Source organism: Gadus chalcogrammus, chromosome 23 (assembly GCF_026213295.1).
Source record: "Gadus chalcogrammus isolate NIFS_2021 chromosome 23, NIFS_Gcha_1.0, whole genome shotgun sequence".
Taxonomy (NCBI): Eukaryota; Metazoa; Chordata; class Actinopteri; order Gadiformes; family Gadidae; genus Gadus; species Gadus chalcogrammus.
In genome coordinates, this window is record NC_079434.1 from 380,226 (window position 1) to 406,264 (window position 26,039).

At 48.1% G+C, this 26,039-nt stretch overlaps 1 pseudogene; it reads right to left on the reverse strand.

Annotated features, from left to right (window-relative positions):
• LOC130376779 (sodium channel protein type 4 subunit alpha-like) overlaps positions 1 to 26,039 on the reverse strand; it is a 257,529-nt pseudogene that overhangs the window by 44,176 nt on the left and 187,314 nt on the right.

Below are 26,039 nucleotides of genomic sequence, written 5' to 3' on the forward strand. Positions count from 1 at the left end.
TTGAGGACGATAAAGAAGGGAGTGGAGGCAGGGAGACGGTGTGATTATAGCATCAAGGAAAACAGTGCTCTGGTAGAGACTTGCGCAGCGTATAGAGGGGCTGCCATGGAAACGCATTCCGCTCAAGCTTTATCATTGGAACTTAGCACCCTTTCAAAAATACCTATATGGCTATATTACTTCCTCCTTAGGAGAAGAAAACAGCCTAAGAGGAATCATGGCGCGGAAGAACAAAATATATTTAGTGAAGGGGAGAAAGAGCAGGAGGACTGCATGAACAGACGGAATCAGCGGTCAAAATAACGGAGGGGAGAGAGGATAGCAGAGCGAGGGCGTGCCTGTCAATCAGAATAGACAGCAGCTTGACGGGTTCAAACCTACTTTTATCATGGGTGGTATTTTGCCAACGTCAAGCTGTGACCAATTAAAAGCTTATGGCATTGGGACTAACGATCCAACAACCTCTAGAGGTGAAGGCGATCAGACAATCCTAACAGGTAGTACACTTTCTGACAGGAAATGGTCTTGCTTCACCAAAACACTTTTGTTTTTAAACTGGCTTTCGATTGTTCTTTCTGGAGAACGCTGTCTTCCACTTCATCAGAGAGGGTTTGGTTTTTGCTTCTTATCTCCGGTTGCTCAAGGGGCAGGGCAGTGAACCAATATATTACCAGGACTAAGGGGTTGAATTCCCTCACCAGCGGTTCAGTCCCTTGCTGAGAGACCATTCACCTGCAGGGTCATTTTCTGCAGTGCAGAGTTATTTCCAGATGCTAATGGCAGGGTTGCCCCCGCCAACCGTTGCCGGGCCAACCAAGCAAACACACAGAGAGGCGCCGGCGAGGAGTTGATTGACTTGTTGCTAGGCGACCATTCTTCCACCGAAAACTCTTAAGTTCTTTAGAGGCCAAAAATCAAGTGTAAGCACTCAGAGTCTCACTGTCTTAACCCACTCTACATCTCTCTCGCTCTTATTCTCTCTCTCAGTTTCTCGCCCTCTCTTTCAGTCGTTCTCTCGAGCCCCCCCCCTCCTTCACCCCAACCATTTCCATATTGCTCATCAGATGGCATTAAGTGAGCTGGCAGCCGCTGTTATGAGTCCCCCGTTAAGGCTGATTAAAGCTCCTCTCTCCCTTCTCTCTGTGTTTTGCATTATAAGGACAAAAAAAAGGGTAAAAGTGTGTCATAACCTGTACGAAACAGATCATACCTATGAATAACCGCTCGATATCAGTCCCCAAAATATAGGGGAAAAAAATAAATTAAAAAAACATAAACACATGAAGCAGACAGACAGGGAACACAGTCTTGAAAAAACTCTGATTCAGAAACGTGGACCAGTCTTTTGTCTGAAAAAACTCTGATTCAGAAACGTGGACCAGTCTTTTGTCTAAACCTTTGATTGAGAACCATGGACCATTGTCTATTTTCTGGATAGAACTTTGATTCCCTCCGCTAACGTGCCCCCTTGATGGTCCTCCAAGTCCTCCGAGTCAACTCTCATCCTTTATCCCTCCATCCATACTTTCATACTCTACCTTTCAGCCCCCCACACACACACTGTGAAAACACACACACACATACACACACACAAACACACACACACAGATACACAAAAACACACACACACACACACATACACACACACAAACACACAGAACCAGCAACTCACACCCACATGCAGACACATGTTCGCTCACAAACACACACACACCCACCCACCTGCCCGCAAAGACACACACAGCAACAAACACACAAACATGCATGTACATGCATATACAATGTGACACACACACAAACACAGACACACACACACACCCGATCAGCTCTAAAAATATAAAGCTCTCAGAGGCAGATTGATTGGAGACTCAGAGGGACTCCACAGTGAGAGGGAAGGAGAGTGAGATATATAGACAGAGGAGGAGTGAGAGAGAGAGAGTGGGAGAGAGAGAGAGGGTAATATATAGAGGAGTGAGAAAGAGTGCTTGAGAGTGATAGACAGCTAGATTGACGAAGAGACAGGAAAGAAAGTCAGAGAGAGATTGAGAGAGATGGGGTAATATGAGTGTGGGGGGGCGGAAAGAAAGTACAGCTCAAGCCGCAAATAAAGAAAGAAAAAATAGTTGGAGATTGAAGGAGAGAAAGGTAAAGGAAAGAGAGAGGGGGAACCGCTTCGAAAGAAGGAGGTAGACGAAAGTGGGAGCGTAGGAGGGCAAATACGACAGCAAGCGGATAGAGAAAGTGAGAGGGGGAGAGAGAGGGTGAAAGAGGAGGAGAAAGATGGAGCAAAGGAAGGACTTTTGGAGGATAAATATTATGAGAAATGCGATAGAGTGAGATAGAAAAGAGAGCGAGAGGAGGAAGAAAAAGTAGATAAATTCTTGACTCCCATGCAGGCAGTTGAACTGTTAGTGAGGCACATAATTGCCGTCATTATACGGATGACTGATGCCGGTCCACATTGTTCCAGTGAAGTCATGTGGATTGGCTGCTTTACTTTATATATCTAGAAGACTGGCAGAGAGAGGTAGTTGACTAGAGAGAGAGAGAGAGAGAGAGAGAGAGAGAGAGAGAGAGAGAGAGAGAGAGAGAGAGAGAATAATGGGCAAGCGCGGGCAAAATTATTTTAAAAGGTTATAATTACGTAGGAAAAAAGGAAAAGGAAATGGAAAAATACAACAAATTTGGGTGGAGAGATGGTAGCAGACATGGAGAGACAATAAGAGAGGCAGCAGACATGGAGGTGTAAGAAGGATCTGAAGTTATTTTAGATGTCAAACCCCCACCTGTTCAATTAAGTTCTAGATGTTTACTGTTTACAAGCCTTGATTCACTATGTTACACATCTTTATCAGAAATGGAGGAGGGGAGGAGAAGGAGAGGGGAGGGGACGGGAGGGGAGGAGATCAGACGAGTAGAGGAGGGGAGATAAGAGGAGAGGAGACAGGGGAGGATAGGAGAGGAGAGAGGAGAGAAGGGGAGGAAAGGAGAGAGGATGAGAGGAGGAGAGGAAAGGAGGGTAGAGATCAGTAGAGGAGACAGGAGAACAATACAAGAAGAGAGAGTTGAGGGGAGGACAGAGAACAGAATGAGAATGGATAGGAGAACTACACTAAACGCCAGCTCACCACTTGTAGCAGCGCCAGGTAGCCCGCGCCCACGTTGTCGAAGTTGACCTTGACCTTGCTCCAGTAGAAGTGAGTGTCGTTGAGCGCCAGGCACTCGGTCTTGTTGTTTACGAAGGAGGCGTTGTACACGTAGCCCGTGCGGTTCACACAGCGGCCGTACTTGCCAGCGAACAGGTTGACGCCCATGATGCTGAATATGAGCCAGAAGATGAGGCAGACCAGCAGCACGTTCATGATGGAGGGGATGGCCCCGATCAGGGCGTTCACCACCACCTGGGGGACACACATAGGTCAACACACACTCACAGGTACACACACACACACACACACACACACACACCACACACACAACACACACACACACACACACACACACAAACAGGTAGACACAGACACACACACACATGCACACACACACAGGGCAACACACACTCACAGGTACACACTGAAAGCTAAACACGCACACACACCCAAACAAAGGTAAACACACACAAACAGGTAATCACACAGAATCACAGGTACACAAACACACACAGGCTAACACACACACACACACATACAGGTTAGTAAACACACACAGGTGAAATTACACACACACAGGTAAGTACAGACACAGGAAACATACAGACACGCGCACACACAAACACACACACTTGTAAACATACTCACACACACATACACACGGATAAACATACACACACATGCACACAAGTTAATATAAAACACACACACGCACAGGTAAACATACACACATCCAGTTAAACATATAAACACACATATAGACACACACGCACACAGGTATACAAACATATAAACATACACACACACATGCAACTTCACACACACACACACACACAGGTAAACATCACACAAACACCCACGTGCACAGTGTGGCAACCAAGTCCTAAACCCTCAGGCCAGGCGGCCCAAGGGAGAGGAGGTGGAGGGCGTATACCGCCGATATACACCAGTCAGAGCCAGAGAGCGTCCATTGCGTCACTCTAATCGGCGCAATGGAGAACACCTGCGGCAGAGGACGAGGAAGACCAGGTACCCTTTAAAAGGCTGTTTGATGTTCTCCCAGGGAAGAGAACCGGGAGTCCGAGCGGAGTAGAGTACCTCCAGGACCCTATACGGACAGACAGACCAGTGGATCTAGCGGACTATCCCCCAGCGACCCAGAGGAAAACCGCACGCCCGGACGACGTGCGCCGACACAGAACACACCGCTGGGAGAGCATAACCAACGGGATTGACCCCCCTCGCCAGGGATGAGACCGGACCGGCCGGAGAGAAAATTCCCTGGACTCTACCGTGGCTCACAGAGTCTCCAGTATGGTTTTTGGTTTCCCCGTGTTGGGCCCATGCGGTTTTCCGTTACTTAATGAATAAACGCCCTATTGGGCTTTGAACGGACCTTGGCGTGTAGTGATTTCCTGCGTGAAGAAGACATTCCTGGGGCCGGGTCGCCACATATGGTGGAGAATGCAGGCAACCTGACCACGCTACGGACCACTCAGGTTTACCAACCCAACTGCCCATGCAGAGCCCAGATGGGGCCGCGGCCGCCACCCAGCATCAATAGCGGGACCAAGCCCTGGCCACGGCCACCCAGAGGGACACCGCCGAGAGCCTCGTCCTCCTCCTGGGGGCGGTACTACGCCTCACGCAACGGACGGTTCTTGAGCCCTCGACCTCCGCACCGACCAGCCGCCTCACCAAACTTGGTCCGACGTGGATGCCTACTTGGATGTCTTCAAGAGGACAGCACGTCGGGAGAGCTTGCCGGAGGAAAAGGTGGGCCCACATCCTGTCCCCCTTCCTCACCGGACCCGCACAGCAGAACAGCCAACACCTGGCGCCGGAGCGCGCCAGCCAGTACCCAGCCTTGAAAAAGGCGATATTGGCCTACTATGGACATAGTCTTGTCGCCAGGGCCCAGCGCTTCCACGAATGGCGATTTAACTTCCGAGGCGCCGTGCTGACTCAAATCTCCCAACACAGGAGGCTGATCCGCAGATGGCTCGCAGACGGAGAGGGACCCAGCCTCCTGGACAGGGTGTTGATAGACAATACCGACTGTCAGCTCATGCCCGACGCCCGGAGAACCCTCGCCACCAATCACCCCGACACGGTAGATGAGCTGGTCCGGCAATTTGAAAACTGGCAGTTGGCTCAACAACTGAGTTTTAGCGTCCGGCACCCCTCACGGCCCACCGAGACGCACTGGGGCCGACGAGGACCGAATCCCCTGCCCCAAACACCCACACCGGGACCGCCGACCCTCTCCGAGGACTCCCGAGAGGACAGACGGTGATTCAGCTGCGGACTGACCGGACACCTAGCCCGACAGTGTCCTGGAAACTGGGACGTATCCATACCGTCGGCCTTCGCTGACAAGGGTCGGTCAGGACCTGACCACCTGTTGAGCGCACCAGAGGTCACTAGAGGTCGCCTGTGTGCACGGGGACACCCGCACATACGAGACCTGCCACCTTGTAGTGCGGACCCCCCGAGGGATGTAGACGGCACGGGCCGGGATCGTACCCCACTCCCCGTGACCCTATTAATTGGGAGAGACTGCCCCATATTCTCCAGACTATGGAGCCCCGAACCAGGTTACCGACCACTGCGGGACCCGCCACGGACGAACCAGCAGACCCGCCTACGGGGCTAGGGTGACCCACTCAACTCCAGCAGGATCGTCCACAGAGGACGACGGACCCGTGGGAGATAGCCCCACCCCACCGGGCACCCCAGGCCACTCGACGGGAGGAACCCCCCGAGTGGGACCCACGGAACCCCCCGAGTGGGACCCACGGAACCCCCCATGGACACTCCGGACACCCTGACGGCCACCGAACAGACCGGCCCACCAGGAGGAGCCGAGAGCCCGCCTCTCACTGAATTCTCAGATTTCTTCCCAATGTGGGGGGGAGGAACGGATCGACCTGGACAGTTTGCCAGCACCCAGCTGCAGAATCACGCCCTGAAGCATGCCTGGAGTCACGTCTTCGTCCACTACGGTCAAGCGAGGGAGTCGTGAGTTGCCTGCCACACCCTCACTTCAGCACAAAGGGAGGTCTGCTGTATCGGGTAGTAGAGCAGGGGGGTGCGGTGACCGAACAACTGGTGGTAAGATAAGATAGATTTTATTGTCATTGTACAGTCACCTATACAACGAAATTGGGAGTGCCAACTGAAGGTGCATTACACATACAAAATAAATAAATAAATAAATGAGTGCTGTCAAGCGATTAAAATATTTAATCGCAATTAATCACATTAATGCCATAGTTAACACACGATTAATCGTGATTAATCGCAAATTTTTTTCTATGCTAAATATCCCTGGATTTCTTTGTCCCATTAATTTTTCTCATTGTAATGCTCTTATCAACATGGAGAAGTGCAGCGGCTTGCCGTGGTGCAAATGTTTTTTTATTGATAACAAACATTGCATATACTGATTAATACAGACGATACAAAAAAAAGCCTATAGTGGCAATTATTGATGAACATACAAATATAGTGCCTTGAACATAGCAGTCAGGCTACTGCTGTCTTTGTTTTGAGCCAAAGAAAAAATAAAAAATAAAAATAATAATAATAATAAATTGCGTTAATCGCGCGTTAAAAAAAGTACGAAGTTAAAATTGGGTTGGGCCTGTAACCGCCGTTAATAAAGCGTTTAAATAACTGACGGCACTAAAATAAATAAATATACAAGCAATTTAAGTTAAAAATTGTAAAAAAAACAAGACAGAAATAAGAAAAACATTAGGAACGAATAAATAAATGTCAGAATAAATAAATATAAAGACCGTAAGCATATTGCACTTTATAGAAAGAGAGGAATCTGTGTTTCAAGTTTTATGAGTGTTAAGTGTCCTGATTGCCCAAGGAAAGAAGCTTTTGTTCAGCCTGTTGGTTCTGCTCTTCAGGCTCCTATACCTCCTACCAGAGGGCAGTAGGCTGAGCAGGTGGTGGCCGGGATGGAGGTGGTCACGGATGATCTTTCTTGTTCTTGAGATGCATCGTGAGCTGGCAATGTCATCCAAGGAGGGCAAAGGAGAGCCAATAGTTTTTTCAGCTGACCTTATCACCCTCTGCAGCCTTTTCCTGTCAGCCACTGTACAGCCAGCATACCACACAGTGATGGAGAAGGCCAGCACACTCTCGACGGTGGAGCGGTAAAAGGTCACCAGCAGCTTCTCCTCCAGTTTGTTTCTCTTGAGTACCCTCAGAAAGTGGAGTCGTTGTTGTTCTTCACCACCAGCTGATGTGTTTAGCTGACCAGGATATGTCATCAGAGAATGTGAGTTCCCCAGGAACTTGAAGGTGTGAGACTCTCTCCACACAGTCACCATTTATGTGGAGAGGGCGGGGTTCAAGCTCTGTGACGCCTGAACTCCATTATAACCTCCTTTGTTTTTATTGTTGTTTAAGGGTCAGGTTGTTTGGGGCAGCGGTGACAAACCAGCTGGGGGGGGGCCAAGTGCAGGTGGGCGGCGGGCTGTCAGCCTCCGGGATCCCTATAGGCCGGAGCTCGTCTCCTGGCGGGCTGTTATGAGCCCCACCACAGTCCGTATCATCCGCAAATTGGACTATTGTGTTGGTGGGGTGGGTTGGGATTACAGTCATGTGTGTAGATGGCATACAGGAGTGGGCTCAGCACGCAGCCTGTAGAGAACCCGTACAGAGCATGAGGGTGGAGGAGCTGTGGGTGCCAATTTAACAGACTGCGGTCGATTTGTAAGAAAGTCTTTTATCAAGGCACAGGTGTCGGGGGGGAAGTCCAGGGCAGCTAGCTTGCTCACAAGGAGGTCAGGGATGATGGTATTATAGGACGAGCAGAGTCGACAAAGAGCATCCTTACGAGGTCCCCGGGTGTTTCCAGGTGGCTGAGTTCATGTGTGGAGGGGCTGTAGAGATGGCATCATCAGTTGATCGGTTTGCTTTGTATGCAAATTGGAAGGGGTCAAAGGTTGAAGGGAGACATTCTTTGATGTGATGAGTCATAAGCCTCTCAAAACCTTTTGCAACCACTGGTGTTTAGTGCAATGGGTCTGTAGTCACTGAGGTTATTGATAGTTGAATTTTTGGGGGACAGGGATTATGGTAGCCGACTTGAGACATGGTGGGACGGTGGCAATGTGTCAGTGACAAGTTGAAGATCTTAGTAAAGACCACTGCCAGCTGATCAGCAAAAGCTTTGATTACTTCGCCAGGCACTCCATCAGGTCCAGTGCTTTTCTTGTGTTCACTGACCTGAATACACGACCTCACTTGATGTTCCTGATAGTGAGTGTGTGTTGCTTGTGGTCGGAGGGGTCAGCATGTCCTGTGTTGGGCCTTGTAGCCTCAAAAAGGGCAAAGGAATGGTTTAATTCCTCTGCCAGCGAGGCGTCGGCACTGATGGTCACTGAGGGGCTTTCTTTTGTAGTTTGTGAGATGTTTTAAATCCCTGCCACGCTTGACAAGGATTGTTGTTCGTCAGATGGCCCTCAACCTTCCTTTTGTAGGCCTCCTTCGCACCTTTAATTCCTCTCCTCAGGTCCCTTCTCGCCACGCTGTACAGGACATTGTTCCTTTGTTTTGAAGGGCGGCGTTTCTGGCTCTAAGGAGTGACTGGACTTCACTTGTCATCCATGGCTTTCGGTTTGGATAGACTTTGATGTTCTTATCAACCATCACATGTCAGTGCAGTATTTGATGTATGACAATACGGTGTCAGTGAAGCCCTGTAGATTCCTGTTGTTCAAGGATACTCCAATCTGTGGTGAGCGAAGCAGTCCCTGCAGTTGGGAGAGTGCACCCTCTAGCCAGGTTTTAACAGTCTTTGTGACCGCTTGGTTTTCCCTCCTAAGGGGAGTGTATGCTGGGATAGGGAGCAGCGAAAGATGGTCAGACAGACCCAGATGTGGGAGGGGAACTGCTCAATAAGCATGCTTTATGTTAGAATAGACACGGTCCAGTGTGTTGTTTCCTCTGGTGGAGCACCGTACATACTGTATAAAATTGGGAAGGACTGTCTTTAGGCATGCTTGATTAAAATCCCAAGCAATGATGTGTACCCCATCAGGATGAGCTTGCTGCTGTTTATTGACACTATCCATGTAGGTAGTAAGAGCTATGCTAATATTTGCATCTGGTGGAATATAAACTAGTGATAATTACCACTGTCAGTTCTCTGGGCAGATAGAAGGTTCTGCAAACTACTGACATTGCTTCTATGTCCGGGGAGCAGTGATTTTTCTTTGCTCTTACCTGCTGTCACCAATCATTGTGAACATAAACACAACAGTCCCCCTCCTCTTGCTTTTCCAGGAATCCTTGTTCCTTGGTCGGAGCGGTGGATAGTGCGTCACCGCTAGTAGAACTGACGCATCCGGGATCAGCTGATGTAGCCAGGTCTCTGTGATGATCATAACACAGCAATCGCGAACAAAGCAGTTGGCTGCTAGATGTAGTTCCAATTCGTACGTTCGTGAACGATGGATCTTGCGTTAGTTAGGAAAGATGCTGGTAACGGGGGTTTGAGGCGGCTGTTTCCGTAGCCGGGCTAGAAGAACCCGCTTGGCAACCCGCTTCTGCTGGCGCTCCTTGCGCCGCCTACGCCGCTTGCTGGGGCCAACGACAATCCAAGGGGACTCCTTGGGCCGCAGCTATTGTCGAGCGGGATGTTGTGATTCCACGGAAGGCGCTCGTAACTGCAACCTGACAACGTAACCCGATGTTCAGGAGCTCTGTGTGGCTGTAAAATGTTTAGCCTTCACACCACGTCCTAAGACACTACTAAAATCAAAAAACCACGAGCATAATACACTGAAATAATACACCAAATCAGAGGAGCCCAAGAGCCGCTGCGTCCGTGCGCGCCGCCATAGCAACAATGATAACCCTACCTTATTCAGCAAAGTGCTGTTATTGGCACACCTAGGCATGGACAAAACCAGAGATCGGATTTTAGACCGGTTTTATTGGCCTGGGTTGAAAAATTACGTTGTCCAATACTGTCAGACCTGCCCCGACTGCCAGCGTACTGCCACGAGACCCTCGGTTTGGAACCCTTTAACCCCCATGCCCATAATCGAAGTACCATTCGCAGGTTAGCTCTAGACATTGTTGGGCTCTCTCCCGAAGACCATCCCGGGGACAATAGATACATTCTAGTGCTAGTGGACTATTGCTACTCGGTATCAGGAACCCTACCCCTCCGCGCCGTCACTGCCAAGGCGATCGCTAAGGAGCTGATGCTCCTGTTCAGTCGGGTAGGGATAGCCAGGGAGGTACTTCACAGCCCAGGGATGCTTGTTTATGTCACGGCAGAGAAATGACTGCTTAGCCTCCTCCAGGTGAAGCAGCTCCGGACATCGGTGTACCACCCCCAGACTTGACGGGCTTGTTGGAACGTTTTAAAACAAAACACTAAAAGACAGATGCTTAAGAAGCATGCCACACCGACGGGAAAAATTGGACCAGCTCCTGCCACATATCCTGTTCGCAGTCCTGCTAAGTTCCCCAAGCCTCCCCACGGGTTTCTCACCCCTTGTGAGCTGCTGCACGGGAGAAGACCAAGGGGGACTCCTCGACCTACGCCAAGGAGGCGTGGGAGAGTCGGCCCTCCCCCCATCGCACTATGTTGGACCAGGTGGAGCAGGTGAGGGACCGCATGGCGCAGGTCTGGCCCATCGTCAGGAACCATCTCAGACAGGCCCAGCAAGCTCAAGCCCGAGTCTACAACCGGGGAGCCCAGCTGCGCACATTTCGGCCCGGCGACCTGGTTCTGGTGAACAACAGGGTACAGCAACCCGGGAGACGCAAACCCACCCAACTCTACCACATCAACCTACTGAAACAGTGGCGAACTGGAGCTAACCCACCGGCACCCCTGGTTTTGGCCGCCCGATGCGACATACTGGTAGTTCCTATGGGAGAGGACCTCAGCCCAGCCCAGAAGCAAGTCCTCGAGGAAGTCATCCTGCAACACCAGGACGTCTTCTCAGAGGTACCCGGGAGGACCACGGTGGCTACCGCGACATCAAGACGGCGCCAGGCGTCACGGTGCGCATACCCCCCTACCGGGTCCCGGAGGCCTGTAGGAATGCGATCCGGGAGGAGGTCGCCAGGATGCTCCAGCTCCGAGTCATCGAGGAGTCAAGCAGCGCCTGGTCCAGCCCCATCGTCCTGGTCCCCAAACCCGATGAAACTTTTAGATTATGTAACGACTTCCGGAGACTCAATGAGGTCTTGGACTTTGACGCTTATCCCATGCCCAGGGTCGACGACCTGATTGAGCGACTCTGTCCCGCCCGTTACCTCACCACCCTGGACCTCACCAAGGGGTACTGGCAGGTGCCACTCAACAGAACCGCTCGGGAGAAGACGGCGTTTGCGACCAGCTCCTTCGTCCCCACCAGGCGTACGCAGCAGCCTACATCGATGAAATTATCATCCACAGCACCAGCTGGGATGTCCACCTCCGACAGTTGCGGGCGGTCCTGGGAGAGTTGAGGAGGGCCGGACTCACCGCCAACCCCGCCAAGTGCTGCCTGGGACTGGAGGAGAAATCCTACCTGGGGTACCAAGACCCCAAGAGAGCAAGGTCGCAGCCATCAGGGACTGGCCCCGCCCCACCTCCAAAAAAAAGGTGAAGTTGTTTCTTGGTCTGGTAGGGTACTACCAGAGGTTTATCCCTGGCTTCGCCACTCTGGCCAGTCCCCTAAATGACCTGACCCGGAAGGCCCTGCCAGCACCGGGTTAACGTGGTCGGAGGCGAGTCGGGAGAGCATTCGGTCACCTCAGACGAGGCCCTCTGCTCGGAGCCGGAGGAGCAGCAGGAGGATTAGGAGCAGGGGGAGCAGCAGGAGGATGAGGAGGGAGCAGGGGGATGAGGAGCAGGAGAGGATAGGAGCAGGAGGAGGCGCAGGAAAACAGGAGGAAGAGGAGGAGCAGGAGGAGGAAGCAGGAGGAGAGGAGGAGGGAGGAGCATAGAGAAGGAGACTACAAACCGAAGGAAGAGAGAGAGGGGAAGAAAAGAAGAGTAAAGGAGGATGATGGTTCCCATAGTGAGAACTCATTTCATTATCTCCTCTAGAGATTTAGCGAAGCTCTGGATCACCTGCAGGCCATTCGGTGACCTCAGACGAGCCCTCTGCTCGGAGGCTCGTCCTGATAACCCCTGATTTCTCTATGCCCCTGATCCCGTCCTACACCGACGCGTCCGAAGGGGCCTGGGAGCGGTACTTCCCAGGTCCTGGTGGGAGAGGAACACCCAGTGACTTACCTCGCAGAAAGCTTCCTCCCCAACGAGGAAGAACTACTCTACTGTGGAGGAGAAAGAGGCCCTGGCCATCAAGTGGGCACTAGACCAGCTTAGGGTAATACCTCCTGGGCCCGGAGTTCAGCTCGTCACCGACCATGCGGTCCCGCTCAAGTGGAGTGGCCAGCTGCGAAGGCCTCAAAAACGCACGGGTGACGAGGTGGTTTCCCTGGCCCTCCGGATTTCAGTTTTCCAGATGGACCACAGGCCAGGCAGGCAACACGCCAACGCCGACGCTCTGTTCCGCCGAGATGACTGACTCTGGTCACTCAGAGACGACCGAGGCTTCAACCAGCGGTGGAGGAGTGTGGCAACCCGGTCCCAAACCCTCAGGCCAGGCGGCCCAAGGAGAGGTAGTGGAGGGCGTTATACCGCCGATATCCACCAGTCGGAGCCATAGAGCATCCATTGCCATCACTCTAATCGGCGCATGGAGAACACCCTGCGGAGAGAAGAAGAGGACCAGTGCCCTTTAAAAAGGCTGTTTGATGTTCTCCAAGGGAAGAGAACCAGGATTCCGAGCGTGAGCAGAGTACCTCCAGGACCCGATACGGACAGACAGACTGTGGATCTAGCGGACTTCCCCCAGCGGCCCCGAGGTAACCCGCACACCCGGACGCTCGCCGACACGGAACAAACCGCTTGGGACAGCATTAGCGATCGGAGGTGACTTCCCTCGCCAGGGACGGAGACCGGCCCAGCCGGAGAGACAATCCTCTGGACTCTACCATGGCTCACGGAGTCACCAGTTGGTTTTGGGTTCCCCCTGTTGGGCAGACCCACGCGGCTTTCCGTTAATTAATGAATAAACGCCCTATTGGGCTTTGAACGGACCTTGGCGTGTTGTGATTTCCTGCGCGAGAGAGAATTTCCTGGGGCCGGGTCGCCACAACACACACACACACACACACACACACACGCACACAAACAGACACACCACACACACACGCACACACAACCACACTCACAGGTATACATACACATGGTTAAAGACACACAAACACACACAGGTATACATACACATACACAAACAACAACAATACAATGGTACATTGTCATGACATAATCACCTGCCTTCCCCTCCCACCACACACACGCACATGCACACACACACACACACACACCACACACACCACACACACACATTTTTGTCTAACGCAACAATAAGCAGTCAACTACTTGCCAGTACCTAGATTTGGCATGCTGGTAAAATCTGGCCAATAAGACCCTGGGCTGGGAGTCCTGGACTCTGAATGTTCATTAGTTTCGTCCCAGTGCCCGCAATTCCATTCCGACTCAGAACCCCTCAATGACATGCTGGGGCCCTTACATACACTCCTCCTCCTCATCTCACGATAGACAGTGTGACGAGAAAGAAGAGAGAGAGAGCGAGAGAGAGAGAGAAGAGAGAAGAGAGAGAGAAGAAGAGCCAGAGAGGATATAGAGAGAGACAGATAGTGAGAGGGAGCGCAAAAGAGAGAGAGAGAGAGAGAGAGAGAGACTGAGAGAGGGGAGAGAAGGAACAGAGACAGACAGAGAAAGAGATGTGTACAAGCGAGAGACAGAGAAATACAGAGACAGAAAGAGAGAGAGAACAGAGACAGAGAGACCAGAGGAAAAAAGAAGAGAAAGGATACAGAGAGAGAAAGAGACAGAGAGAGACAGAACGAGACGAGAGAGAAAGAGAGACAGACAGAGACGAGAAAGAGAGAGAGGAGACAGAGATGAGAGAGACGTAGGAGAGAGAAAACCACATTAGAGAACAGAGAGGCCAAAGAGAGAGATAGATAGACAAGAGAGAGACGAGAGAGCGATTGAGAGAGAGTTAAGATAGACCAATAGGACGAGACTAGAAAAGAAAAAGTGAGAGACAACAGCACAGGGAGAGGGAAAGAGAGTGACGAGAGGGATAGAGAGTGACAATAGAGGGAGGAGAGATACAGAGAGAGGTAGAGAGATAGTGAGAGGAGAGAGATAGAGCTGAGAGAGAGGGAGAGAAAAGACAGAGAATTGGTGACAAGCAGGAGACAGAGAAAATAAGAAAGAGAGAGAGAGAAAGAGACACAGAGAGAGAGCAGACAGACGAGAGAGAAAGAGAGACAGACAGAGAAAGAGGAGAGAGTGAGACAGAGAGAGAGATAGAGAGAGACGCAGAGAGAGAGCCACGTAGTAGAGAGAAACAGAGAGCAAAGAGAGAGATAGAGAGACAGAGAGATAGAGAGACAAGAGAGAGTAAAGAGACAGAGAGAGAGATGAGAGAGGGTTAGAGAGACCATACCTAGAGAGAAAAGTGAGAGACAAACAGCAGCAGGGAGAGAGAAAGAGAGTGACAGAGAGGGAGAGAGAGCGACAGAGAGAGAGGGAGAGAGTGTGTGAGAGAGATTTTACTACTAGCTAGAGTGTACCACTCACACAGCAACAGCCATCGCCTGTTCCTATAAAGTATCATCCACTCAGCGTTCCCCAGTGTACCCATAATGCACCACTGCTACCCAGAATGCTGCGCTGCTGTCGTGAGCACCGCGTCATGGCACTGGGCGCAGAGCGATGTAGAGTGGCAGGATGCCCCGATCTTATTAGCCAGATAAATAATGAGGAGGAGGAGGAGGAGCAGGGAGGACAGCAGGAGGATGAGGAGGAGCAGGGGGAGCAGCAGGAGGATGAGGAGGAGCAGGGGGAAGAGGAGAAGCAGGAGCAGGAGGAGCAAGAGGATCGTATTAGCCAGATAAAAATGATGGAGGAGCAGGAGAGAGGAGAAGAAACAAGAAGAAAGGCAGAAAATAGAAAAGACAACAACGAGAAGAAAGAGGGGAAGAAAATAGGAGAAGAGAAGAGGAGAGAGGATAATGGTTCCCATAGTGAGACTCATTTCATTTATCTCCTCTAGAGATTTAGCGAGCTCTGGATCACCTGCAGTCCGAGCCCTGGTCCACACCTAATGTGTCACTTATGTTTTGTCTGGTCTGCACTTAAATTCAAAGCTACATCCCAGTTTGTTTACACTATTTTCAAACACCTTGCATATTTAATGCTTATTCTCTCTTATCAGTCATGATAAATTTGGTGTATCCTCTCTGAATAAGAAAATTGTTTCTGGGTAGCCAAACAACTAAGACCTTACTTTGTAGGATGGTTGTCTTATTAATAATATGTTCTGCATTGTAGAAAGGCTTCCAACCCCTGAATATCATAACACAAGCTGGATTGGTTTGACACAGGGAGCGAAAATGTTTGGAAGAATTTGAACCAATGGAATTGAATGGCCAATCAATTGATTAGGATATACCCTGCTCTATTGCCAGTGCCTGACATGGACTGTAGGCTATCCACAAAAAGGCCAGATAAAAGCAAAGATATGAAGGGAAGCGCAGGTGAGGAGAGAATACAGTATATAGTGTAGGAGAACACAGATATACTGTTGATAATACTGACAGTTTATCATAGGTCCTAGAGAGGAAGGGTGGACAATGTGGTCAGTGCGTCATTTGATTTAGCATTAAGATATGGGAAACAGCTACCATATCTAAACATACAACCATTTTAATCAATGAATTATTAGACAAAATTATGCTGAACAATGACATGGATGTCGACACAAATGAACGTTTCACCTTCCCCGCAGATTGATGATGAAACAATCCAATAGAATAGAAGAGAGTTGAAAACAGAGAGAAAAATAACAATAGTGCAGGTTGGATTCGTTTGGATGGATTTCCTGCATCTCTTCAGCAACAGAAAACCAGGAGAAGGAGCTTTGAGTGGACACTGACTGGATGGTAACGATTCCATTAGAAACCACCACTGGGAAGCATTTTTAAATCAATGAGGGCTGCCATACTGGGTAGTAAAAGCGTGGCCTGCTGTTACTAAAAAGCAGAGGTGAAAATTGCAGGTTGATGTAATCCCACCCTGCTATTTGGGCCAACCACCTGATTCGCTAAAATTAGGTACATAAATGGCGTGAAATCCAGACGGTCACTGGCATTGGATGCTGCAACAACCTGGAGGGATTTTTCTTTCTTACTTTCTGAACCAGTGACTTTCCATCCTGAAACATGGCAACAGCATTGCGCATTAATATATTGTCCTAATGAACATATTTTGGAGGTGATTGCAGATAAACACGTCATCATGGATTCGTTTTAAAGTCGAGTCTTTGGAAGCAAATCCCATCAATGTTTAGAATTTTAAAAGCCACTGCATTTTTGTATATGTAAAAACCATTGACTTTCATTACATTTAACTATTATACTTCCTAACCAAGAACAGCTCCATATATACATTTGAATTCACCTCTTTGAAATTCAAACATTGCTATTTCAAGTTGAACCATTTCAAATCTGCTTTCAATGTCCACTATGTCACATAAAAAAATCAAGTTGCAGATAATCAAAATACAAATTTATTTCTCATATTCAGGGTGTGAAAATACGGTGCCAGAAATTTAAAGCCATAAAAATCAAACTAAAGTAGCAGTTAGGAAGGCCTAAGCCAGTGAACCCCAATTAGCGGCCCAGCGGGCCAGATCCGGCCCCAAGAGAAATGTCCGGCCCGCGCAGAACCACATGTCACATGTTATCTCCAAAAAAAATAATAAATTTTTTTTCTTTTTTATTTGCGCGGTCTGCTATATTTTCCCCTCAGCCCACTACCATCCACTTGACCGTTGACGTTACTGCGTGCTGACGTAATAACGTGCTTCGTCGCGTCACTTTCCCGCTATCCGTCGTTCATCCCATGGAATTACAACTTTGTCAAAAATCAAACGGATTGAAAATTGATGAAGAAACATGTCATTTGCCATGAAACAGGAAGGTCAACCAGGAGAACCGCCAGTTTAAAACTAATGGACGATAAGTATTGCTTTTCTTACCGGACCATGCAACGCAAAGGCGACATGCTTAATATGCAAGCAGAGGGTGACTGTCATTAAATCGGACAACCTGACACAAACTGTTTGCATGCTGCCGCTTTAATGGAAGTTTCCCAGAAAATCAGAGCAACGCAAACCAAAGATTGCTAAGCATGTTGACATCATAACAAGCGGTCAGTTTTAACCATATGCAAAACGGCATCGGCACAAGAGAGCGCAACAGCTGCTTCATTGATGTTTCCTTGATGCTTGATAAAGCTAAGAAGCCCTATGCTGATGCAGAGTTCATTAAACAATGGCAATTCACATGGCTGTGGAAATCTTAAATCAAGAGGAAAAAATCAAAACAAAAGTTGTGGAGCTATGAAAGCGGTGCAGAGGAAATGTCAGCTGAACACAAAGATCTGTTGCTGCACAACGATGTTCGCTGGCTGAGTAAGGCCGTGTGTGGAGAGGGTGTGCGACCTGCGTGATGAACGTGTGTCGTTTTATCCAGCCTGCAGAGCCCAAAGCCCGCGAATTTCTGGCGGGCTGACGCCAAGGTGTTGGCAGATGTTAATTTTTTGTGACATGTCTCATCTGAATCACCTAACCTGCAGCTACAAGGCAAGAACAACACTGTTGCTGACATGTACGAAGCGATTGAAGTCCCTCCAGTCGAAGCTGGATGCATTTAAACCTAATTGATCCAGCCCTCCTGCATTATCGCTAAAACGTAATTATAATTAAAGCTAAATTTGCACATAAAAATGGCGAATTAGAAAAATGAAACGACATTTCGGCCATTGGCATGGCATATGTTGACCAAATTTGGCCCTCTGGAAAAAAACTAATTGGGAACCCTGCCTAAGCTAACTAGAGAATTAAAGCATTAAAAATGATGGCTGACATGGAATGAAAGGGCTCTGGTGATGAATGAATGCCTTTATTGTCACTATGCATAGTATTAAGAGTTTTAAAACCATCTCCTTCTCAGGGCACTTAAGTAGTCCGGTTGAAGTCAATTATGTCTGTTCTCTGACCTCAATAAGCAGGGGCTTAGGGGTCCAAAACCAACACAGCAGCTATGGTGATAGCTGTCCGTTTGACTATATTCGGTCTCGGATGCTTAGGCCTGTCCCAACTACTACTTCAGTTTGAAGTTTAATGGCTTGAAAATTTAGGTCGGGATTTGAACACTTGAATATGAGTAAAGGAATCATATTTTTGAATATCTGTAACTTGGATCTTTGTGTCTGAATTCGTTTTTTACATTTTAAATCGTCTTTTGAAATGGTGAATTGAAATGCCATAATTGAAGAGGTGAATTCAAGACAAATAAAATCAGACAACCTTGTTTTCAAAGTAGAAAATTTCAATGCAATAAATTAAATTGTGTTAACCTTTTCGCTATACAAAATTCAATAGCATAAAGATTGAATATAATCATCATGGACATGATGATTATATAAATAATATGTATATATATATATATATATTATATCGTGTATATACATGTGGGGGGTTCTATGATTCCGAACCTGATTGTTAGCATAGCGTTGGAGATAATGTTTGTGATAAATGTCTTTCGAAATAAAAACTGCACTTCTCTCAAAGGGACATTTCTTTAAAAGCACACCTGAAAAACTAACCTCACTATTACATTTTTTGAACAAAGTCCTTTTGACTTGAAATCAATGGACTGACTTTCTTTGGAATTCAAAGTAAAGTCTAATGCTTTGACTTTTGGAAATTTTCTAAGCTGTGAACCGAAGTATAAACCAAGCTTCACAGCTTCCTCCTATATCTAGAGATCTTATTCAGCAGGACTGGGGGGTAAGGTGAGGCTCGGGGTTAGGTCAGTAGTTGGGGGTTAAAGGTGTGAGGCTCCGGGTTAGGCAGTAGTGGGGGGAGAAGGTGTGAGGCTCTGGGTTAGGAAGTAGTGGGGGGTTCAAGTATGAGGCTCGGAGTTAGGCAGTAGTGGGGGGTTAAGGTGTGAGGCTCGGGATTAGGCAGTAGTGTGGGGTTAAGGTGTTAGGCTCAGGGTTAGGCAAGTAGTCAGGGTTAAAGGTGTGAGGCTCAGGGTTCGGCAGTAGTGAGGGCTAAGGTGTGAGGCTCGGGGTTTAAACAGTAGTGGGGGGTAAGGGTGAGGGTTCAGGGTTAGGCAGTAGTGGGGGCTAAGGTGTGAGGCTCGGGGTTAAACAGTAGTGGGGGGTAAGGTGTGAGGTTCAGGGTTAGGCAGTAGTGGGGGTTAAGATGTTTGCGGGCAGTAGCTCAGGAGGTAGAGCGGGTTGGCTGGTAACCTGAAAGTTGTTGGTTAGATCCCTGGCTCCTCCTAGCTCAGTGTCGAGGTTTCCTTGAGCAAGGCACCTAACCCTGACTGTTAGCTCCTGACAAGCTGGGCTGTCACCTCTGCATGGTTGACTCCGCCGTCGGGTGTGTGAATGTGTGCTTCAATGGTGAATGTGAGGCATATTGTAAAGCGCTTTGGGTGGCCAATGGTTAGAAAAGTGCTATATAAATGCAAGTCCATTACATTTCTGTCAGACTCTGGGTTAGTCAGTAGTTGGGGTAAGTTAGTAAGCTCAGGGTTCAGCAGTAGTGGGGTGTAAGTAAGGTCATAAGGTGATCCCGGGTTAGTTACATTAATACTGATGCTTACCCTCATGCCTTCAAATCTGGACAGAGCTCTGAGAGGCCTCAGGGCCCGCAGGGTTCGTAAGGATTTGATGGCAGCAAAGTCTGAGTAGCCCAGTGTGTTAGCTACCAGACTGACCAAGGACACCTAGAGAGAGAGAGAGAGAGAGAGAGAGAGAGAGAGAGAGAGAGAGAGAGAGAGAGAGAGAGAGAGAGAGAGAGAGAGGGACACCAAGAGTGTTATTTGGTATGCTATCTGAGGCTAGGCCTGGTGTTATGTGTTAGTGTTGCACCGGGCCAAGGCAGTCTGTGTGTTGAGAGGGAAAAGGTGTTAGCTAGCTTTTCCAGGAGACCACTTGTAGCCTGGACTGTATTAGGTATGGAAGAGGAGGCTCCACCAGGTTGTGTCTGTGGTCAAAACATTTGTGTTAGTTACTGCGAGTTTAACACAACTACTCTTTACTGCTAAAGAGTAAAGTATCAAACACGATAACTAATATACAATCCTTAATACACACAAATAACCATATACATATGAATTCAAAGGGTCGGTCCTGATCTTCGAGCTACTCAAGGAACCTAAGGAGAAAAAGGAAAGTCCATCATCCACTAAAGGAAGCACTGAACACAAACGTTTTGGAGACTGTACAGTTTTACCTACAGGAAGTAAATCAACAGCATTATCAATTAGAAAGAGTCTTGCTGTGGAGGAGAAAACCTGAATTATATGCCAGCAGGGTCTTACCCTGATACCAGCGAAGCGGGAAATGGGCGGAGGGGGCGGAGGGCCCGCAGGGTCCTGAGAACCCGCATGGAGAAGATGTTGTCCAGACCAAGGGCCGGAGCCAGCTGGCCTATCACTGAGGTCTACAGGGACCAGGCAAGTCTGGGTCAGAGACCCCCTGCTGAGACCCCTCAGAACGAGCTGAGCAGTCGGCATGTTCAAAGAAGACTGAAAGCGCTCCTTTGCAGACAACGTGGTCCTCCAACATTGGAGAGAACGAAGGGAAAGAGAGAGAGATAAAGAGAGAGTAAAGGAATAGAGAGAGATGAAAAAGAGAGAGATCATTGAGAGAGTAGCAGAGGGAGAGAGAGAGAGATGATAGAGGGAGTAGGAGTAGAGGGAAAGAGAGAGATGAGGGGAGAGATTAGAGAAAGAAGAAAGAGTTAGAGAGAGAGAAATGAGAGAGAGAGAGTTAAGGGAGAGAGAGCGAGATCATAGAGAGTAGCAGAGGGAGACAGAGAGATAGAGGGAGAGCGATAGAGATAGATGCTGATACAGCACGTCAATTTCCAGTGAATATATTGCGTGTTTTTGTGCGTGTACTATGTCTGTATTCGTGTATAAATTTGTATGTTGAGATTGAGGTTGAAAAGGCACTGCTTGCCAAAGGCTCTTAGAGCGTCGCTCTCTCTTGTCTCTCACTCCTTGGGCCCTATCTTGCATCCGGCGCAATTGACTTTCTACACTGCTCAATTTACTTTTTTGCAAACTAGTGTCGTTGCTAGTTTGCAACTGGCGCAGAGTGTTCTTTTCCCTCCACCGCCACACGCTTGTAAATTAGGGAATGATCTTGCGCCTCAAGAGGCGGGTCGGCGAAAGGAGGAGGTGTGTTCTGGCGCAAACGTTCCCTGGTGCTATTTTGCAGGTTCAGAAAACAATTGCGCCACAAACCACGAAATACCTGGTTTAAAGTCAGTAGCGTGTTGTTCAGATGCTATTTTAAGGGCGCATGCATAATGTTGCTTGTGCACCTTGCGCATACACTTTGCTTCTCTCATCTACATTCTTGGTAAATTATTTGGGAAAGAACAGCTGATACAGCGGTAATAAATTGTACTTTTAAATCAATACATCTGCAAACACCGTACAGCAAACACATATTTTCTTGACACAGCCATAGTGTACAAGCCCATAACTTTTAGGATTGATGAGTATTTGATCGTGAGAAAACATTGTTTTACCGCGAGTGAGTGTTAAAAAGAATGAATGAAGGCGGGCACGTGTGTGCATTTGTAAAGTAATTAATGAAAGTGGGCGTGCGTGTATGCGTTCATCTGTTTAAACACACGCAAACTAAATACGTAACGCATGATACAGTCCATGGCAATGTATATTAACGGGCGGATCCATGCATATTAGGAACACAATTCGATAACGATAATGCATACAATACTGGTAAGAAACGATGTTTGTTAATGTATTGCGTATCATTAAATAGAACCACAGTTACCGCATATCATATATGTGTTTAGTTTTCTTTGCCGACATTTTTTGAGGAATCAGTGTTTCTGAAGTTGTGGAAGAAAACGCTATTCCATGTGTGAATTAGGCCATATTATTTGGCCATAAACTGAGCCACTTGAAGTTTGAAATTCATGTGGTCATGCACCTGTCTCATCGGAGACTGCAAACGCACTGTCAAGATATCAACTCGTCAGATTCAAATGCGCTCATGCCTCTTAAAGGGGATGGAGATGGCACTCTCATTGGTTTATTGCACATTACGCCCAAACCACACCTACGGGTAATTAGGCTACTTAAGACCAGCCATTTTTAGATTTGCGCCGGGTCATTTATGCGCCGGTAAAATAGCAACATCGCCATAGAACTGCCCACAAAGCTACTTGCACTTGACGCTTCTCACTTGCGTTTCAGACAGTTAAAATAGGGCCCAAAGTCTCTCTCTCTCTCTCTCTCTCTCTCTGTCTGCCTCTCGACCCCCCTTTCCCCCGAAGCCGATCAGGGATTGTTGCGCTTTGTCTTGAAGGTAACAACTGGGTAGCAGACGTTTAAATAGATCAGATCTGTTCTTCATCTCTGTACATGTCTATTTGTCTGTGCCTTTTCTTCAATGTCTGAGGACTGGGTGAGATCATAGCGACCAATAGTCGCATGTGCTTCCCCAATGCGTTGACCAATCAGATCGTAGAGGAGAACCTGAATGGTCAACATTTTCTACAGGAGGAAGTGAAGAAGGAAAATGAAAAAAGCCTTCTCTTAAGGCTGAGGCTGAGACTCACGTCGACGATGAGGAAGTCCAGCCAGCACCAGTAGTTGGTGAAGTATTTCTTGAAGCCGTAGGCAATCCACTTCAGCAGCATCTCCAGGATGAAGATGTAGGTAAAGATCTTGTCAGCGTACTCCAGGATCACCTTGATCACTTTCCTCTGCTCGATGTAGATGTCCTCAAAGGCCTGAGGGGCGCGAGAAGGGACTTAAGGTCACAGTACAGGACAAGAAGACAATAAGACAATAAGGCAAGACAACAATAAGACAATACGACAATTCGACAATAAGACAATATGACAATAAGACAATATGAGGATAGACAAAAGAAGAAAGGATGTGGACATTTTCAGCTCCGCCCAAACATGCCACATCTCTATGATAGGAGTACTAGAAAGCAAAATGTAAACTGAAACTTTTCTGACTTCTTGACAGTTCTATATTATGCAAAATATTCTTTCTATATATGCCTTGCTATTGTCATTACTCATTATTGAGTGTCAGTGGAGTTAGAGGTGAATCATGGTCTCCCCCCTCGATTAATAAAGTCTGATCTTCATTTTAGTCAGTAGCAGAGACTTCTAGCACACAATGAGGCTCTGGTGTGCTCTCTCATCATGTGGTTTAATGAGGATCGTGACGCTGCTCACGGAACAGCACAACCAAAATGGCTTCAAGTTTCAAGGCTGTATCGCTGACAGGAAACATTTCACACATTCAACATTAGAATAGAATAACAATGTCAAAGTCACATGCTGTTGGCTACTGGTCATGAGAGAATCCACTGACACCATGACTAAGAGCACAGAGTACATAGAGCCCAGCGAGCACATTGATGAGGAGGAAAAAGGTGTCAATGTTAAACATGTATAAATGTCATGAGAGTAAAAACACAGAATCAATTGAAATGAAACCAAGATTTTCTGCAAATCTTTGGTAAAAGCTTGAATAATTAATCATTTTTATTACACATAATTTCCTCATTTTCATTTTCACAATCAAATTGCTTTATTTGTTACTGTTTCCGTTTTAACTTGTACTTTTAACAGTACCTGAAGTACTGTATTTGTATGATTTTTGCTCATAAAAGAAAATGCCACTATGCTTATTACAATTTTAAACATTTAATGGTGGCGATTTTCTGAGTGACAGCTCTAATTCTTTACTGCTCTTCACGACGGGGAAAAAAAACAAGCACAAAACAGCCGACAAAAGGAAAGAGAGCGAAGTCCAGAGTAAGGGAGGGGGGGACGGAGACGGAGAGAGGGAGACGGAGAGAGGGAGAGAGGGAGAGGGGGAAGGAGACGGAGAGAGGAGTGTGTTCTGACCAGAGCCCCTGAGCTGAGCAGGATCATGAAGATGAAGGACTCAAACCAGCTGTGCTCGACGATGTGGTAGCAAGTCTTCCTCAGCCTCCACCAGACCAAACCCAGGCCCTCCGCCGTGTCTACGTCACAGCAGCGGAACCGCCGCACACACACTGGACACACACACACGCACGCACACACAAACACACATACACACAAACACACAAGAGCGTTATGTCAACCCCTGGATAGACAGCCAGAGGGCCTGTCAGCCAGAAGAGATTCGAAGCGATGGAAGGGAGAGACAGAGAATGGGAGGGAGGGTGGGAGGAAATATGGGAGGGAGGGAAAGAGAGAGAGAGAGGGGGGAGAGGGAGTGAGAGAGAGAGAGGAGAGAGGAAGAGACAGAGGGAGGGAGGGTTATGAAAGGACTTGGACATGGAGCATGTGAGGATAACTTATAACAGAATGGAATGGTGTGTTGGTTTACATGCGCTTGGCTGTGTGTGTTGTGTGTGTGTTGTGTGTGTGTGTGTGTGTGTGTGTGTGTGTGTGTGTGTGTGGTGTGTGTGTGTGTGTGTGTGTCTGTGTGTGTGTGTGTGTGTGTGTGTGTGGGTGTGTGTTTGTGTGAGAGTGTGTGTGGGGAAGTCTACAGGCTGATCTTTCCAGATCATTCTCTAGTGAAGGTCAACAGGAAACATAGAAGCTGACTCAGGTTCTGAAGTGAGGAAGATGGTGTCTGTCATCTAGTCAGGTCAACAGTGCCTTGCTGCAGGGCACATGGGGAGCTCTTTATCCTACAACATCTACAGTTGGGAAATAAAGGTTGCCTTTATTTTACACACACACACACACACACACACACACACACACACACACACACACACATGCTAGTGCACACACACACTGCTGGTTCCCAGAAGACACAGACACATATGTGTATGTGTGTGTGTGTGTGTGTGTGTGTTACGGCCGTCAGCCGACCGCATTGACTCCCCTCCCTCTGCATGCGCAACTCCTCCTGTTTTTCCGCAAAGCAGCTTAAGTGGGCGGGTCCTTCCGTCCCCGGAACCAACGAGAGAGCGACGGCGCCGTGGAGGCGTATAAAAGCGTGATCGCGTCTTGCAAGCGGCGGCAGACACTTGTGGAGAATCTAGGCGCGTAGTCGCATTCGTTGAGAGGTTACATTTGTGTTCCCAGATTTGGGCCAGGGTAAGAATACTGTACTGACGTTGTTCATTTGCACTCATTTAGGTTTGTCTCTGTTTAGCCACACTAGGTTTAGGGGGTGCTGATCATTTGTATTTCCGTTTTCCTTATGCTAGAGTAGCCAGTTAGGATTTGTTTTAGGACCGTTCTCATTTAGTTATTAGACAGGTAGCTCCGTTTTATTTGAAGGAGTTCTCTTTTGGTTATATTTGTTTCTTTGGTTTGACAGCACCTAGCGGCCCATTTCTGATGGTTGTTACTTTCTGTTCCTTTGTTGGGTTACAATAAATACCTTAATTACAATCCAATCCACCGGGTTGTGTGTGTTGCTTCCCTTTTTCCCCCTGATCGAGTAGGGGTCGTAACAGTGTGTGTGTGTGCGTGTGTGCGTGCGTGCGTGTCTGTGTGTGTGTGTGCGAGTGTGTGTGCGTGTGTGTGTTTGGAGACATATTTTGGTTGCATAAGTATAGAGTCCGCAACAGATGGAGTCCACTTCTAAACTAGCACAGCCCTCTGCTGAGTGTGTTTGTGTGTGTGTGTGTGTGGTGGTGTGTTGTGTGGTGTGGTGTTT